This window comes from Amblyomma maculatum, chromosome 4 (assembly GCF_055883805.1).
Source record: "Amblyomma maculatum isolate TAMU_Amacu chromosome 4, ASM5588380v1, whole genome shotgun sequence".
NCBI classification, from domain to species: domain Eukaryota; kingdom Metazoa; phylum Arthropoda; class Arachnida; order Ixodida; family Ixodidae; genus Amblyomma; species Amblyomma maculatum.
In genome coordinates this window covers 38,520,607-38,537,349 of record NC_139347.1, presented here as the reverse complement: position 1 = coordinate 38,537,349, position 16,743 = coordinate 38,520,607, and the positions used below count along the sequence as shown (strand labels likewise).

Below are 16,743 nucleotides of genomic sequence, written 5' to 3'. Positions count from 1 at the left end.
AAGGAGAAATATAGGTGGAAGGCCAGGCGGCCACAGAGACCCCCTTTCCACACTCGCTAGGAAAGGTCATATATCTATATGTCGGTACAGCGCCACGAGCTGTGCGCGTACCGTGTCAAAAAAGGAATAGCAAAGTAAATGGGGCGACGACGTAAATATGTAACCTAAAGAAATGACCGTTGCAATGCCGAGGATAAGGAACGGGAAGGAGGTGGGCTGGCTGCGCCGTATAGGCGTTGACTGTGAGGACATTACGAAAGCGATTGAGCGAAATATCATTGTTTGGTTTAGCAACTGCGCGAAGCTACGGAAATATATTTGCCGCAGATAACATGAAGAAAGTGAGAGCAAATTTATTCGTATCAAATTCGTTCCAGGCATTGATTGCACGCTAAAACTGGTCTTCTACCTCAGTGTGTGTGTGTGTGTGTGTGTGTGTGTGTGTGTGTGTGTGTGTGTGTGTGTGTGTGTGTGTGTGTGTGTGTGTGTGCGTGTGTGTGTGTGTGTGTGTGTGTGTGTGTGTGTGTGTGTGTGTGTGTGTGTGTGTGTGTGTGTGTGTGTGTGTGTGTGTGTGTGTGTGTGTGTGTGTGTGTGTGTGTGTGTGTGTGTGTGTGTGTGTGTGTGTGTGTGTGTGTGTGTGTGTGTGTGTGTGTACGCGCGCTTACCAGCTGATAACTAATCTTTTCGGAACATAACTTCTCTATTCTCAATACGATGGAAATGAAAAAAAAACTTGCTTTAAATATACCGGCAATGTACTTACCTTTTGTGTAATTTGCTCTGCAGCTCATCTTGCTGACTACTGTCGTCAGTACAGATAGGTCTTTTTATTATTCAGCTACTGCTTACCTCCCTCTTTGCCCCCATGATGATGCAACTAAAAATTTGTAAACAGATTCAAATGATTTTGTCAACTCCAGCTAAGATCAAGAACCGAGCCAACACTGATATCGATTGTAGGTACCAGCATGGCCTGACCGTCTACCTTCAGCAGTGATATTCATGGTACATCATACGGATAAAAAAATGTGAATGAAAAAAGAGTGAGGATATCTAAAATATGCATATTAAATCATTTTCAAGGAGCTTAGTCGGATGTTTGCCCGAAGGCACAGTGAATACATTTGTCTCTGCACAAGAATATCAAGACATGAATTTTGGATAACCTGCAAGTTTTGCGTGAAAAGTGCGCATTTCTTCATTTACTTACGCCACATGCGAAAATCACAATACGGCGCCCCTCCCATGCCTTAAACAGAACTCTGGGGCTATGTTACCCGGGGTTCGAAGAATATATGGGCATCCATCGAATCCCATCAGTCCAAGGCACGTGCTCTGCGTAAACCATGCGATAAAATGCTCACGAGCTGCTCGAGAACATCACGCATTCCAGAGGTGGAGGTGGTGAACTCTTTTATTACGCCTAAAAGCAGGAGACCAGTCAAAGGACCGGTTGCGCTGGCTTAGAGGAGGTCGACGGGGATCCCTTTGGATGTCGCGGCCTCCACCACGTGCTGGATAAGCCGGTGTTGTTCTGCTGGCTCGGGAGGACGCAGGAGAGACTCCCACGTCTTTGGAAAGTTTGAGTTGTCTGTGTTGTAGTGTGTACAAATTCACGCCATGTGTATGAGAGTGGCCGGAGTTGAGCAGTGTTCGCACATGGGGCCTATCTGTAGCGGAAAGATCCTGCTGTATAAGATGGGGTGTGGGAAGCTGCCAGTTTGTAGTTTGCGCCACTGGACGGCCTCGCGTCATCGCGATGTGCGGGAGAATACGATCATCTTTCGAGTCTGTAGTGCTGGAGTCTGTCCGTGTAAGTGGTGAGTCAACAAACGTGTGAGATATTATTGTCAGGGGAAGCAGGGTGGCTGATCATACTTTCGGCCTGGCAGCTGAGATCTCAAGCGAAAGTGTGCACCTGGGCATTTTCGCTGAGCGACTCGTGGGCTGGAGCCCAAAGAAGTAAGCGAAAGGTGGAAGAGGATGCAGTAGAAAGTAGAATGTGTAACGCCTGGCAAGAGATACGGCCAGCATCGTATACTGGTGGATAGCCTGTTGAGAATCACTCATGACGATTTTGATATTAGGGTCGGCTAGCGCTCGCTCAATGGCAACCTCCTTAGCTGAGGTGACTGTTTCTGCATTGAAAATGCTGCAGGCTGTGTACCAGCTGCGGTGAGGGGCGAGAGCTACCGCCACCATCGCTGGCTTCGAGGGATGGTAAGAGGCGTGCGTATACGTGACGTCCAGACGTCCGCTGAAGCGTTTCTCGAATTGACGTGCCCGGTCCGCTCGTCTCTCGGCGTGGTGTTCCGGGTGCATCCTTTTGGGAATTGGAAGGATGCGGAGATTTAAGCGATATTCCGGGGTAAGTTCAGCATAACTTCGGGCCGCTCGGCCAGCTTGTGTGAGTGAGAGCCGCTCATATTGGGCGGTGAGGGTTGCTTCGATCAGTTCGCTCACGCCATTGGAGATTCCGAGAGCCATGAGCTTATGGGTAGCTGTGCACATGGAAATACCCAGGGCCGTCTTGTACGCTTTTCGAAGTGACGCCTCTAGCCGTTCGCTTTCGGCGCGAGTGAGACGTAGGTAGTGCGCAGAGTAGGTGATGCGGGAGCAGATGAAAGCTTGAACGAGGCGCAGGAGGTTGGACTCTCGCATGTCATGATGCTTGTTGGAGACTCGCTTAAGGAAGCGTCCGATCTGTACCACCGACTGGTCGATGCGTCGGAGCGTGATGTTGTTGCTGCCGTTGGCCTGTAGGTGTAAGCCCAAGATCCTGATTTGATCTGTGCGAGGAATCGGGTTTCCTTGCACCTGGAGGTTGATGTCAGGATGTATCTTTAGAGGGCGTCGTCCCGGGGACAAGATGATGATATACTCTGACTTTGTCGCCGAGCAGGTGAGGCCAACTGTACTGAGGTAATCTCCGATCCACTCGATGGCGGTCTGGATAGACTCTTCAATCTGGCCGTCACGTCCGCGCGTGATCCAAAGTGTGAGGTCGTCAACATTAATGCTGTGATGCAGGTGGGGGATGTCGGCCAGTAGCTTGGGCAGGCCTATCAGTGCAACGTTAAAAATCATCGCCAAAATTACGGAGCCTTGCGGCGTGCCATAGTTTTCCGGAGAGATGATGGAAGGATCTCCCGCGCCGGCTTTAAGTTGCACTGTGCGGTCGGTGAGGAAGTCTTGGATGTACGCATGCGTACGATATCCGACACCGAGAGCCTGAAATTGTTAAAGAATCGCTTCATGGAGGGCGTTGTCGAATGCCTTGGCAACATCGAGGCCGACGATGACTTTCGTGTCTAGTGTGCGTCGCATGACTTCCTGATGATGGAGAAGAAGCAAAATGTCCGGGGCCGCTAAATGAGAGCGGAAGCCGAACATTGTGTCTGGTAGAAGATGGTTGTCTTCGAGGTATCGTAAGAGTCTGGTCTGGATAACGTGTTCCATCAGCTTCCCAACGCGGGACGTGAGAGAGATGAGAACGTCGCGCCCATCACTGACGCCACGGTCATCGTTCGCAACACAGTGATCTCACGCTTGTATGGAGCCGGCTATTTAAAGTGAGACCGTACAAGCGTACTCATTTTTCATCAGTCGTTTATATTCGCGAAATGAGGCCTCATTGGCATCGGCGTACAGAATCACTAACGGATCTCCATGTGGCGCAATATTTCTTCTTTTCCGTATAAATATTTCGACGCGACCATTCTTTGTGCAGTGTTCAAGGTGCTGTACGGCATGCCTTTTTGCTTCCCACTTATTGAAGTTGGAGGCGAAAGGCATTTGATAGAGATTCAAACTGACGACACAGGTGCTGCGCCTTTGACATCGCCTTTTCAGTTCGCGATTTCTTTTAAATATTTGTTGTTTAAATTATTTTAATATTTAAAAACATTACAGCCGTAACGCCAATACACATCCCAAACGCACGTTAGTAGGTTTTACGCACCACAACGCGTGTACTGGGTGCCCCTCTGACACACTTGATACCAACGATCGCCTGCCCATCATCGACTAGGCAGAAGACCTGGGTTCTAACCTCAATTACGAAAGGCTTGTCTTAATAAATTACCTTTATACTCTAAAATACCCCAATTAAATGGACCTCCTAGCCAGGTTTGAATTCATCTAGACCCTTCGACACTTCGCTAGCTTTATTTGAATGCAGGGTGTTTGAAAACTCCCGCGCGAGGTCACGTGGTTGTGAAGACATGACCCAGGCGACCAATCAGAATTTTTCCCGACAGCTGTCTACGGCGGCAGCGGCTTTTTTGGTGGAACGAGCTGCGTACGCAATCGTATAAAAGTCCCAGATGGGTGTTAAACAAAGCTGAGGTTTCATCAGTTGGGCCCAGGTTAGGCATATTTTGCGCCATTATCAATCTAACGTATACTTACATACGTAGAGGTAGAATAAGGATATAAGCGATTAAATGGGAGGGATAATGTACAGAAGTCGGCAGTTGTAGCCTGACTTGATTCTAGTGTTCTGGCACTTAATTACTGCTGCTTTCAACAAACAGATCACTGCAGATTAACTCACTGGATTCCACAGCATACAGAACGAATAGAAAAATACAGATGGTTAACTCAGTTTAGGTTCTGCATTTTGCACTGTACGGTATGTGCAGTGAAGAGTAAGAGTTGCTCTGTAACTGCTCTGAAAAATAAATGAATTGAATTGAATTGAATCTACCTTCGGCATTACATGCGCAAGTGCGGTTATATTCATAATATGTTGGAATGTTCAAAGGAAAAATATTATTTAGACGTTTATTAGAGGTTAATTATTTACTGGGAAGCAGCTTAACTACTTTATATCTTTAAATAGCCCTAGACCCGTGCCATTTAATTATAACCTGCTGCTTCGTGGTCGTAGCTGACGACGTACAAACAATTGTTACGTCAATTACGCTGAGCCGCGCGGCGCATGAAGAAGAAAAGGAGGAGGTTGAAGCGTGTGGAGTGGTTCTGGGATAAGCCTTACTGTGACTGCTGCTGGCTTTCATGCATTCCCCGCCTATTTTGTAAATAATAAACGCACGCCCGTAACAATATCATTTCCATCGCGAATGTCTGATGCCAAAGGAATAGTTCTTTTGAAAGACACACTTTGCCACCCCTTGAGTTATCGCGTTCACGACAGGACCGCACGTTCCCACTGTGTAAATGTTCAGTTGCTTGCGTTTATTTAGGGAGGTACTATCATATCATGTAGCAGAAAGTACAATTCACCCCCTTACACGAAAAGTACAAGTATACAGAAGTACCTTGGGAGCGACTAAGAAATTCCGCAGCAAAAGCTAATAAATTAATGAAGAGGGTAAATTGTGTTAATATTTCTAATACCTCCACTATGTAGGAAACCGTCGTAATATTTATTCTCGCGCACTGTTAACGTAAACAGAGCACTTCAGTTAGCTGATCATATCCAAAACCGCAATGTCCCGATTAAAAGAGAGCAAATAAATGTTCACTCAAAAAAAAAAAAAAAAATGTGGGGGAGGGGCACATACAAGCACAGGCAGAACCCAAACTCTGAACAACGTTTTTTCGTTCGCGTGGGAGATTATGCCGGCAATAGTAGGCGGACTATACTCCTTCTTCTCTTAAAACCATGCAGTGTCGTAGAAGCTACTGCAATTGGATATATAAAAGCATACAGAGACAAACACTGACAACTGATCCATTCCGCGTTGGTGACTAAATAAATGAACTCATCCAACCAAACTCATCCAAAGCTGTGCCTATAACAATACCGTCTGCTTCATGCTCTGGAGAGCAGAAGACATATACTCTGGGTTTGGGCACGCCCTACGGTGGTTTTCATCAGACCTCATGATTGGCTCAATGCGAACTCTAGCTTCTGCATGCTGTACGGTTCTGGCAGCACGGACTAAATAAGTATAAATGATCGCACAGGGAAATAAATGCTCGCTGCAGAAGTGCGGCCTGCCTGAATGAAAAATAATTAAACCAGCGGGAGCCGAATGATGAGTGCCGCGCGCCCACAAAGAGAAAACGGATGGGTTGATGAGTAAATATAGGGAGAAACGAGAAGCAAAACCGCTGACGGCCTTAATACGATTCTTTCTTGTGGGACCCATCGCCGAAATTACAACCGAAGTAAATGCGAATACACGAATTTTCATTTCGAGTCCACTGCGGGAGGAGAATTTCCAGTTCCCTCTACTCTCTTTTTCCGTTCCTATCTTTTTTATTTCTTTCAACTTTTCATTATTTTTCTCACTTTTTCGCTTTCTTTATTTTCGTCTTTACCTCCTACATCCTTTGCGGTCCTATCTCTTATTTAATTCCGTTGGTCGTTTCCTTAATCAGAGAGCCATTTTTATCTATTTGCTGTTGCCCTATATTGCAATCGGTTCTTTTCTCCACACGGCGGTCAGAGTGCTATGAATTCGTTTTGCCGCGACGAGCCCGAGATTACAACACCCGACATGTTTAGTTTAGATTAGTCGAGACCATGGCGGAGGTCGCGAGTGTAACTCGTCTGAGTTACGAAGTGACTACTCGGGTGCATAATCTGTTATTTTCCGGCTCCCTTTCTGGCTTCAACACAGTGCTCATTCATCCTTTGCCGCGATATATAACGGCTGAACAAAGGAAGTGGTTAAGGGAGCCCTATTTCCCGCGGCGAAGAAGAATGCGTGGCGTGGGATCTCGCTGTCGCAATGCGCAAGGCTGCTGAGAATGAATGGACGTCCTGAAGGCAAACAATCCTACGAAGCGTCCGATATTAACGCTGGTTTTAGTGTAGAGCGTGCGGAGTTCTCACCAACAAGTAACAGCAGTGCCCATCCTGGTCGAGAGTTAAGTGAGATCAGCAAGGGCACCTCGCGACAGGGAAGCTGCGGTGAAGAGGACGCTTACTAGTTGAAGTTTCTAGTCATCGGCATCATTAGAAGCGTCTGCCTTTTCCTGATATGCATCATCATTTAGCTGTATGACAGTTGTTATTCTGATATTCCGAACCACCGGTCATTCCCTAATCACCAATTTCTTTTCTGTTTACATCTAAAATTTTGTTACAATGCATCTAAAGAAAATACATGCAAGAGTTTTGGGCTTTCAACTTTCTCCTTGTGCTGCAACGCGGTAGTGTGCACAGTTCTACACGAGAGGACAATTGATGAATTCACTCTCTGCATCTCTCTCGTATATTTCAAAGAAAGCAAGTTAAAGGGCATAATATACTCAATGCCTGCATGCTTGTAAAATTTATAATCTTGAACGTAATCAACTTTAAGCTATAGGTAATGGAGGACACCATGCAATTTTATGCGCATGATATCGCCGACGACTAGCGTCGTGTCTTGTATTTTAGCCCAGCTGATTTTGTTATTACACAGACAAATTTATCTATGTGTGGGCAGCTGGAAATGTAAGCGATTGCCGCTAGCCTCTATCAAGCATAAAGCTTTCGTATTATAGGGCAAAAATGCCAGCTGAAATGAAAATGTAAAGGCTATAAAGCACCAACGTGCTTGATGCACTGATGTCGCTAAGAAAAACCGCTTTTGATCTAATATGTTCGGTATACTGACATGCACCCGGGCTTGGAAAAACCGGTTATCTAGCATCAGTGTCCTAGCAGGGTAAAGTGAATAAGGGAAATAAATACTCAAATTGGATTGCAAAAGATTTATTTTGTCAAAAAAGGTAGAATGTAGATGGTCCGTGCTAGGTGGCTATCAGTACACGGCTGATAGAGACCTGAATAGCCCATTCAATGGCCCGGGTTTTAACTCCCAGGTCTGAGCTGACCAACACTCCCTCCCATTGCTCGAGAGCAGGAACTTGTATTAGAGATTCCGGGAGCGGCTCCTCTTTACGATTCCACAACTTGTGATCATAAGTGACTATTTCACCACATAGTGTACATTCCGTGTCGTAATCGCCGGGGTGGAATTTTGACAACAGGTAAGGAGTCATAAAGGATCGCGTCTGGAGTCGCCTCCATGTGGTCTCCTGCTCCTTATCTAAGGTTTTGTCTCGAGGGGGGAATATCCTCCTTTCAAGTTTATAATGATTAGTGATGTCGTGAAATGATGCTAAGCTGTCCTTCGAGAAAATCTCAGTAACTAACGCGTCCCCTGCTCGGCTGACGAATGCTAGAGCTTTGATGTGTGCCGCTTCGTTACCAGAGTTCCCCGAGTGAGCCGGGACGTATCAATTCAATAATGCTGTCTAAGTGCTTGGTTTGATATGTTCATTGTTGCCTGAGAGATTCTGCCCCTCGCATAATTGCGTATGGCAAGTTTAGAGTGACTGAGTGTAATAGTATACCTTCGGTGTTACGGATGGCAAGGGCGATTGTAGCCTCTTCTGCCGCTTCAGAGGAACTCGTTTTGGCAGTGACGGAGGCTATCAGTCTGACTTGCGTGTCCACCGCCGCTAGTGCGAACGCTTGTTTCTGTTGATATTCTGCGGCATATACATATACCGCAAGTTCAGCTTGGCTGTATATGCTGTGTAGAACTTTTGCCATAGCTCTCCTCCTCCCCTCGTGGTGAGCAGGATGCATATGCTTAGGTAGTGGCTTGACTACTATTGCCTTCGCAATGAGTTTAGGTATCTATGTCTTGGTATCCTGTGGTGGCAACTCGATGCCTAGTCCTAAATGATCAGGTATGGTCCGTCCTGCTTTGGTGCGGGAAAGCCGGCATCACAGGAGACGTAAGGTTATCTGGGTAGAATACACGTAAATCTGTGGCCAGATGGTGGAATCCATTTCTCTAGAAGCTGGAACCAGCATTTTGATTAGCCGCCATTTTTTTTTTTTACCTCATGGGCTGGGGTTGGCGCGTCACTGCATGGTCTTACCTTTGACACATTGCCGCATCAAAACAGTCAGAAGAAATCGCAGCTCAATTCGATTCGGCGCTAAGCACACCCAAAATAACACAGCCCGCAGGATATGCGGGGTGCTAACTCTCGCCACAGGCACGTGCCCGCTGAAGCCAACGCTTTCGCCACGTTTACTCGGCACAGCTTTCACGGTCGATTGCGGCCCCACGTCCTCAGAGACGAGCTGTTGGACGAGCTGAGCACATTAGCTCCGTTACGCGCGCTCTAAGCCTGGCTCGTCGGCGTTAAGCCTCGTGCTAATGAGAGGCGGTGGTGTTCCTGGTTTTATTCCTCTGTTCCTTGGACCCTCAGCCGTTTTCTTCTCCTTCTATGTTGCTTATCGTCTTTCGTGCCATGGAAGGAGTATCATCACCTTCCAATTATCTGTGTCTCGTGTTCACTCGAGAAGAGATTTTCGGCTCGTACATATACGTACGTGCAGGTTCAGTATTGGGGGACACCTTTTAACTGTGAAGCAAATGTGGAATGTTATATTATAATGATCATATTGATAGAAAAGGTCTAAGCTTCCGAGGTGTAGCAGAATTTTGCTAAGGTTGTTATGCACTCGAAACAAGTATAAGTCACACTGCCATAGAAAACAAATCGGACGAGTTTTTGTTTTGTTTTTGAAAATTATAACAGCGAAAATCTAAAAGCTTGTTCAAGGAAGAACTGCGGATATGATTATTGTTACCGCGAAGTTATACAAAACGCAAAAAAAAAAAATGCGTTCATAAACTCTTACATTACGTTTTAATTGTACGTTTATAAACTCTTAAAAATGGCCAAAATTTCTGAGTATGTTTCACGAAATTGTTCTGTTGCGATAATTTCTTTTTCTTCACCGTGAGGAGAGAGCGAAAAAGCTCTCAGAATCATCACCTCCTTTCGAGAGAATGAGTGGAGCCATAACTGTACCTCCCATCTCCTTCTCCCAAACCATCATATGGGAGGAGGCTCTTCCTCGTACGCAACCGGGCTACATGACCATATACAGCACCACCATCACTTAACGCCTTGTAAGTCTCGTACTGCAGTGAGAGTAGTCTGATTGGACACATTCCGCTACCGATTACGCGTGGCCCTTATTTCCAATCAGATGACACACCGCGCAAGCATCCAGCACATCACGCAACATCCGATCGTTGCGCCGCCTAACGACAAAGACGCCGGTTGATTACTTGAAACGCGTTACGGACTACCAGTGCACTTTTGTGATCAGATTAAGAAACAGCTATAGACTCATAAATAGTGGTCGCATCATGGACCGTACTGTGAAGCAAGTGGCTGAAATTTAAAAATAAAAAAAGAAACACAGAGAGAGAGAGAGAGAGCAGTGTTTTCACTTGCTCTCCTTCAGTTTCGCAACTTACGGGCCATATAAAGCATAAGTGCGCAGTCTTTTTACACTTCTTACACGTCAGCGTGCCACGGACGTATGAGTAGATTATCAATGTAAGCCAATTTACAGTTGGACTTGAACGAGTTTTGAAGGTCAAGACTGACAGAAACAGCGATGCAAAGACTAGAATGTGCGCTTCTGATGTACTTGCGAAGCTCCCATACTTAATTACTTAACATTCGCGATGGCAAGCTCACCAAACAGTAAACGCTCATCATATATAGCTTAATAGGAACAACTAAAATAAAGATTTCATCCTCTACTCTTGTGTCACGCTCACGCATACACGCAAACGTAGGCAGCTTTTGTTTTAAGCGCGATAGCGCTGGGGGGTCCCGCCCAGCGGGAATCCCGGCGCCTTGTTGCGTCAAGAAAATCCGGATTGGTCTGAAGAATTGTGACGTCACACCTAATTCTCTATATGACGTCGTTACGCCACACAAACATCATTATGACATGTAAAAATATAAACTGGACTAAGAATAAAATCAGTGCATGGGATAGAAATCGAGCCCGGTCGCAATTCATTCACACCACTGAGAAACGTTCAACCCACGGCCGACCTTCAGTGTCCACCGAAATTTCCTTCAGCCGATCCTTTGTGACACATATACCGCACAAGATTTTCCGTCGGAACCTTATGCTCGAATATTCTATGCTATCCTCGAACATTTTCGAACTATTCGAGAGAGGACAGGGTGCAAGGATAAAGCGCGAACCCTGCAGCACGCACGATGCTGTGCTCTTTTCCCCAGGCCTGCTACATGTTCGGGGGCTTCCGGTCTGTGCGCGCGCCTCTCACGGACGCGATGAGAGGCACAGATATGTCCGGCTGTTGCCTTTTGGTTCCTCCATCTGCGCCGTTTTCGACAACGAATGCGCCGAAACTGTTGTAAAAGAACCTTAAAACGATTTTCGAAAGCATTATGTGGCATATATCATTGTTTCTCATTGTCTTAACACAGTGCTTATATTTTATCGCGGCGGCTCAGGTGTTAGGAAGCTTGACCACTGAAACCAAAGACGCGGGATCAAATCCCGGCCGCAGCGGCCGCGTTTCCATAGAAGCGAAACGCAACAAAGTCAGTATACTGTGCGATATCAGTGCACGTTAATGAACCTCAGGTTGTCGAAATTTCGTGAGGTCTCCATTACGGCGTCCCTCGTAGCCTGAGTCGCGTTTCTATTTCATTTCATGCGGTCGCATAAAGAGTCCAGTGAAGCATTTTCTCGGCGTTATGTAGCAGTGATTTCTGAGACAAAGACTCTGGACCCTAAAACTGTCGCACAAGCAAAAACACTCACTGCGTTCGAACCTATGTGAGGCTCAGCAGAGAACTGGAAATCGAAACCTGCGCCAGCCATCGGTCGCGAGTAGAACCATAAAGCAACGCATATATGCGTGTCTGGAAAATATTGTGGGCTCACAGACCGTCGCCCAAGTGCGCAAGTAGCACTGCACTGCTAGTCACAACTTGCTCGGGCATCATTTGGAAGTCGAACCATTCAGCAGTAAATTCAAGTGCGTCAATGAGAGCGGGTCGCAATCTGTCTGTCAACGACATGGGTGAAGCGGCTACTCTAACGCATTTTAACATGGAATGAAGGATTAGGCGCCTCACCTTGGGAGCAATTTTCGGTTTGTATTTTTCTGTGCATAATATTCTCGTATTTTATAGCTACGTATAATATAAGCTGCCTCGTTCTGTACCATGCACTTTTGCCAAAAGCCTGACGCCACCCGTTTGCACTGCTGAAACACGTCAGTTGCTGATACGCCCATGGGGACCACTAGTGTTGAAGCATACTCTACGCCATGAATATTATTAATCGTAGGTGATTTTTCTTTTAGCAGCAGCAGGACGTCGCCTTCGCTGGCAGCGGGTCGAATTAGGCTGTAATCACACGAAGTTTTCCACAGTGTTTCTCTAATGCACATCGCGCCATCTACATGTTAGGAGCAGGTGTGCCATTGAGTATGTGCTGCGCTCATCTCTTTCCGGGCTTCCTCTCTCGACCCCCTAGGTCAGGATCTCGAATTCGAACCCGCGTATTCTTTTAATGACATTATTCTTTATTATCAATCTTGCCATAGCTTCAACAGAAATAGCTCCAACGCTTTTAGACAGGGACGAAGGAAGGACGCAGACATCACAAGCATGTTCTCCCTTCGTCCCTGTCTAAAAGCGCTAGAACTATGTCTTTTGAATCTAAACACCAACTCTTCCAACTTTCTGCGTTAAACTTATCATAGCCTTTATCTTCGTCCGAGCAAAGGTATAACTAAGACGGAGGAGCGGCTTCTACTCCGTCTCTATACCAACACTCTGCTGTGTCCGATAGCACTGAAACATTTTAATCCGTCCTTCATAAGCAGTTGTCCGCACTGTGTGGAGACGTTTTCGGACATCTACCACATGGTGTGGGCTTGCCCGTCCAACCCAGCTATTCCTCCTCACCTCAGCCCCACTCGGGAGGAGTGGGAGGCGATCCTGCTCGGAGGTCCAAAAAGACTTGCTCGAGCGCGCCTGGGCCGCGGCCGACGCCACTAGGGTCCCGCAATAGGTGGGTTCATGAGCCTGATCTTTAAGATCTGGCTCATGCATACCTCTATCCCCTTCTGAAATATTAAACGTTTTTCACCACCGCCACCGTAGTCACAGGTTGCCTGTTGGCCAACGCGCCCAGCCCCGTAAAGCATGCTTTGCCTCGTATTTATTCCCTGAGCGGAGAAGACAGCTTTACAAGCAAGAACGGGGTGAGGAAGGTAATGAGATAACTGGAAAATGCGACTAAGGTGAAGTTGTCCAACAATAAACGGGAAGTGGTTCGTAAGACAGAAAATAAAATAAGTAAAACAGCTAGTAATAAGGCTCCAAAACTTTTTTTTTTTTTTTTTTAACAGCAAATGGATACGAACGTCTCCGAAATCGTGTTACCTCTGCCTTTTCACGCATTGCTCAACTCGGCGCGAAGGAGGTAGAGATTCTGCACAAGATGACGCTGCTGCCATACGAAAAGAGAACGAAGAAGAAGTGCGCACTATTCGAGATTAAACACACGATGACACACTTTTTTATTCCAGGTACTGTTTGATCATTCAATAAAATTAACGCAGGGCATAATGCGCCATGCTGACTAATAATAAAACTGATGTAAACTTCACTTCGTCAATAATGCTAATTCCAAGATAATCTGAAGTGTTTAGTGCGCGACAAAACATTCAGGCAAAAGTTTTTATTCGATATATTTTTACCCATCCACTTTTTCCTTCATTCCAGAGGTCTTATTCCACTTTTCTGTTAATAGGTACTGTTGGTGGTACCATTAACGTTGCTGCCATATAAATTGAAACGAAATAAGGATTAAAAGTGAAAGATAAATATTAAAAACAAAGGCTAGACCTCGTTGATGCCTACAACCAATTCTCCAAAGGGCGCTGGCGCATCAATTGAATTTTTGCTCGCCTTTCGACTCAGTACACATCAAGACAGCTCAATTTTTCTCGTAATGCCTTTAGTTTAGAGTACGGAATAAAATTTCAGACAAGCGTGCATAAGACACTAAGCCCCCAGCGCTTTGGATCCGCGCACAAGGCGGCCTATCGTAGAAATCAAATTCAGTTAACTGTCCCGCTTGCTGTTTGTTCAGTGGGGCCACTTATTCTTGTTTCCGTGAGATAAAATAAATGGTTCACCACAAATATGCGCCAACAGCACACAAAGTGGCACGACGGGAATAAGAAAAAAAAAGTGCACAAATAAGGATAAATTAATGGGGATCGGGAGTGTTGCTGTTGCAAGAGGAAAGAAATTGAAGGGCCAAAATGTTAGACTTTGAAATTTCCGTCAGCTCAAATTTTCTTAACTGTTTTTCTTCAATTTGTGGCCGGCTGAACGTGTGAAGCAAAGTGTCAACTCGCGGCTTCCCGTGACAGCTTCGCGTTCTCATTGCTTCCGAAGTGACACGAGTGGCTGCTATATGACCGCATAAATCGTACAGAAAGCCACTCACTGTGAGAAATGAAGGATAGCTTACATAGAGCTGCGTTCCAGGACGCTATAAACTGCGCAGGGTCATGCAACTTAGCTGCAGTGTTCCCGACAACATGTTGCAACAGCGAGAACGCACATTTAGTAAGTCGCTCAGAGAATGGCAAAGAGTGTTTTCCATGTTTTGTTCGCGCTCCGGGATTTTTCAGAGCTTTTACTTTGAGCAAAATAAACGGCTGTAAATCACTTCATAGAATAACCTCTGCAAGGCAATTGGAAAATTTTGCTCCAATTCTACAGACTGCATAGTTTCATGTCGTTGTTCTTATTTCCCAAATACCATATGGCACATACCCACACAGGAAGATCGGCCAACAATCGGCCGAATGAGGCAGCAGAGGAAGTTGTTGATGTATACTGACATGCCTAAAAAGAAGATGATTGGAGGGGTAGAGGAAAATACACGAAAAGGTGAAATAAATGAAATAAAAAATGAAAAGTCATAACACGGGAGATTGACACAGGGATTTGTAGAACAAGTGATGTTAGGAAAATTTAGAAGGCAAACGATTTGACTCCAGCAATAAATTTAGCATTACGGTAAAAACAGACCTGTGACTGTGGCCAAGGATGATGGCGCCAAATAATGGTAACATCGGGCTACTTAAACAGAGGCCAAGCTGTTGCAATGTTTTTTTCCCTCAAACGTCTTCTCATGCCATTCGCTGTTGTTGTGTTGTTGCTGGCCTCTTGAAAAATGGCACGTACCAACCATGGGAGATTGGCCAAGGTGTGGTGTTGTCCACAAACTCAATTGCAAGCACAAGGTTGCCGCAAAGCGAAATTGTAAAGAGTTATAAGAATACAGCTATAAGAATTGTGAACATAAAAAAAAAATACAATCAATCATTTTGGAGGATAAAAAAAAAACCTGAAAGAATTTCAAAGAGGGTTAACCTACCAGTTGCTATAATATAGTCGTGTATGATTCCACAAATTGTGTCCAACGCAACTCCCTTGGCACTCGCACCGAACGACAGTAAAACGGGTATGGAAAAGGGGAGTCCTAAAAGCTAGAGAGGGGGATCTCCAGGTATTTATTTCCTTCTTTGAAGTGTGAACCGTCCACATGAAATCGTCTCTTCTCCTTCTCGTTCTTGAACAATGCTTACACTTGAGGGGCCGAAACCCAGTTACACAGTGACCGTAATCTAGGGCAGAAATCTCCCTTCCACGAAAAGAAAAACGGACTGCAGGAACTGCATTAGGATAATTTGAAAGCATTAACACTGCCGAGACGTTTTTACTTACTACCTATCACTAATATCACCAATGTACTATCAGTAATTAGGTTATCACTAATTATCACTAATAGGTTGTCAAGGATTATCTTATGATATATCTTATCACTAGCTGCCTGTCACTAATTATCTATCAATTATATTTAGTAATAATTACTACACTACACTAATTATCACATCGTGTTTATCATATATTTGCATTATCATTAATAAGTGTTATTAATGACCAATGACTCGATATGACATCACGAGCTGTTGACGTCACATCCGACGGCACATTTAATAATAATAATAATAATAATAATAATAATAATAATAATAATAATAGTAATAATAATAATAATAATAATAATAATAATAATAATAATAATAATAATAACTGGGTCACAGGAAATAAAAGCCGCAGTATCTGTCACACAATTGTTCTGTGGACACTTGAATCACGCCGTAAAGGAAAGGAGGAAGGTGGGAGTGGAAGTGGAGAGAGAAAAAGGGACCCGTGACGTGGAGGGCTTCGGAGTAATTTCGGTCACCTGGAGAACGTGCACTGACATCGCACAGCACACGGACGCCTCTTCGTTTCGCCGCCATCGAAACGAAGAGGCACAAATTTTGATGATAGATTTTGTGGACACAACATAGCCTAGTGAGAGTACTTTACGTTGTTGTTGCTGTTGTTGTTGTGGCTGTAGGAAGAAGGAAAAGAAAATGCACGGGCCTGCTACTGCCTCTGTAGCTGAGCCACCTCCGTTGCCTCGTGCAGTTCATTCAGTTCAGTTCAGTCGTTCAGTCGTGTCCGACTCTTCGTGACCCTATGGACCATGTCACGCCACGCTTTCCGGTCTCTCACTATCTTCCTAACATCACATAACTTATCTGCAGTGCCTCGAGGATGCCATCTAAACATCGCGTTCGCTACCCCTTCTCCGGCGACCCTCAACCTTTCCCAACATCAAATCTTTCTCCAGCGACTCCTCTCTTCTCATCAGATGACCAAAGTAGCTGAGCTTTAACTTTAGAATTTGACCCTCCAATGAGCAGTCAGGGTTTATGGTCGACAATATCGACTGATTTGCCTCGTGCAGACAGAAGAGAAAATAGAGAACAAAGAAAAGGAAGAGGGAGAGAAAGACGCGCGCCGCAACAACCGTCATCCACCACCGAA

General features: G+C 45.4%; 1 pseudogene; it reads right to left on the bottom strand.

Moving 5' to 3' along the window:
* Window positions 1-1,463: 1,463 nt before the first annotated feature.
* On the bottom strand, window positions 1,464-3,483 carry LOC146190758 (uncharacterized; annotated as a pseudogene).
* Window positions 3,484-16,743: the final 13,260 nt, after the last annotated feature.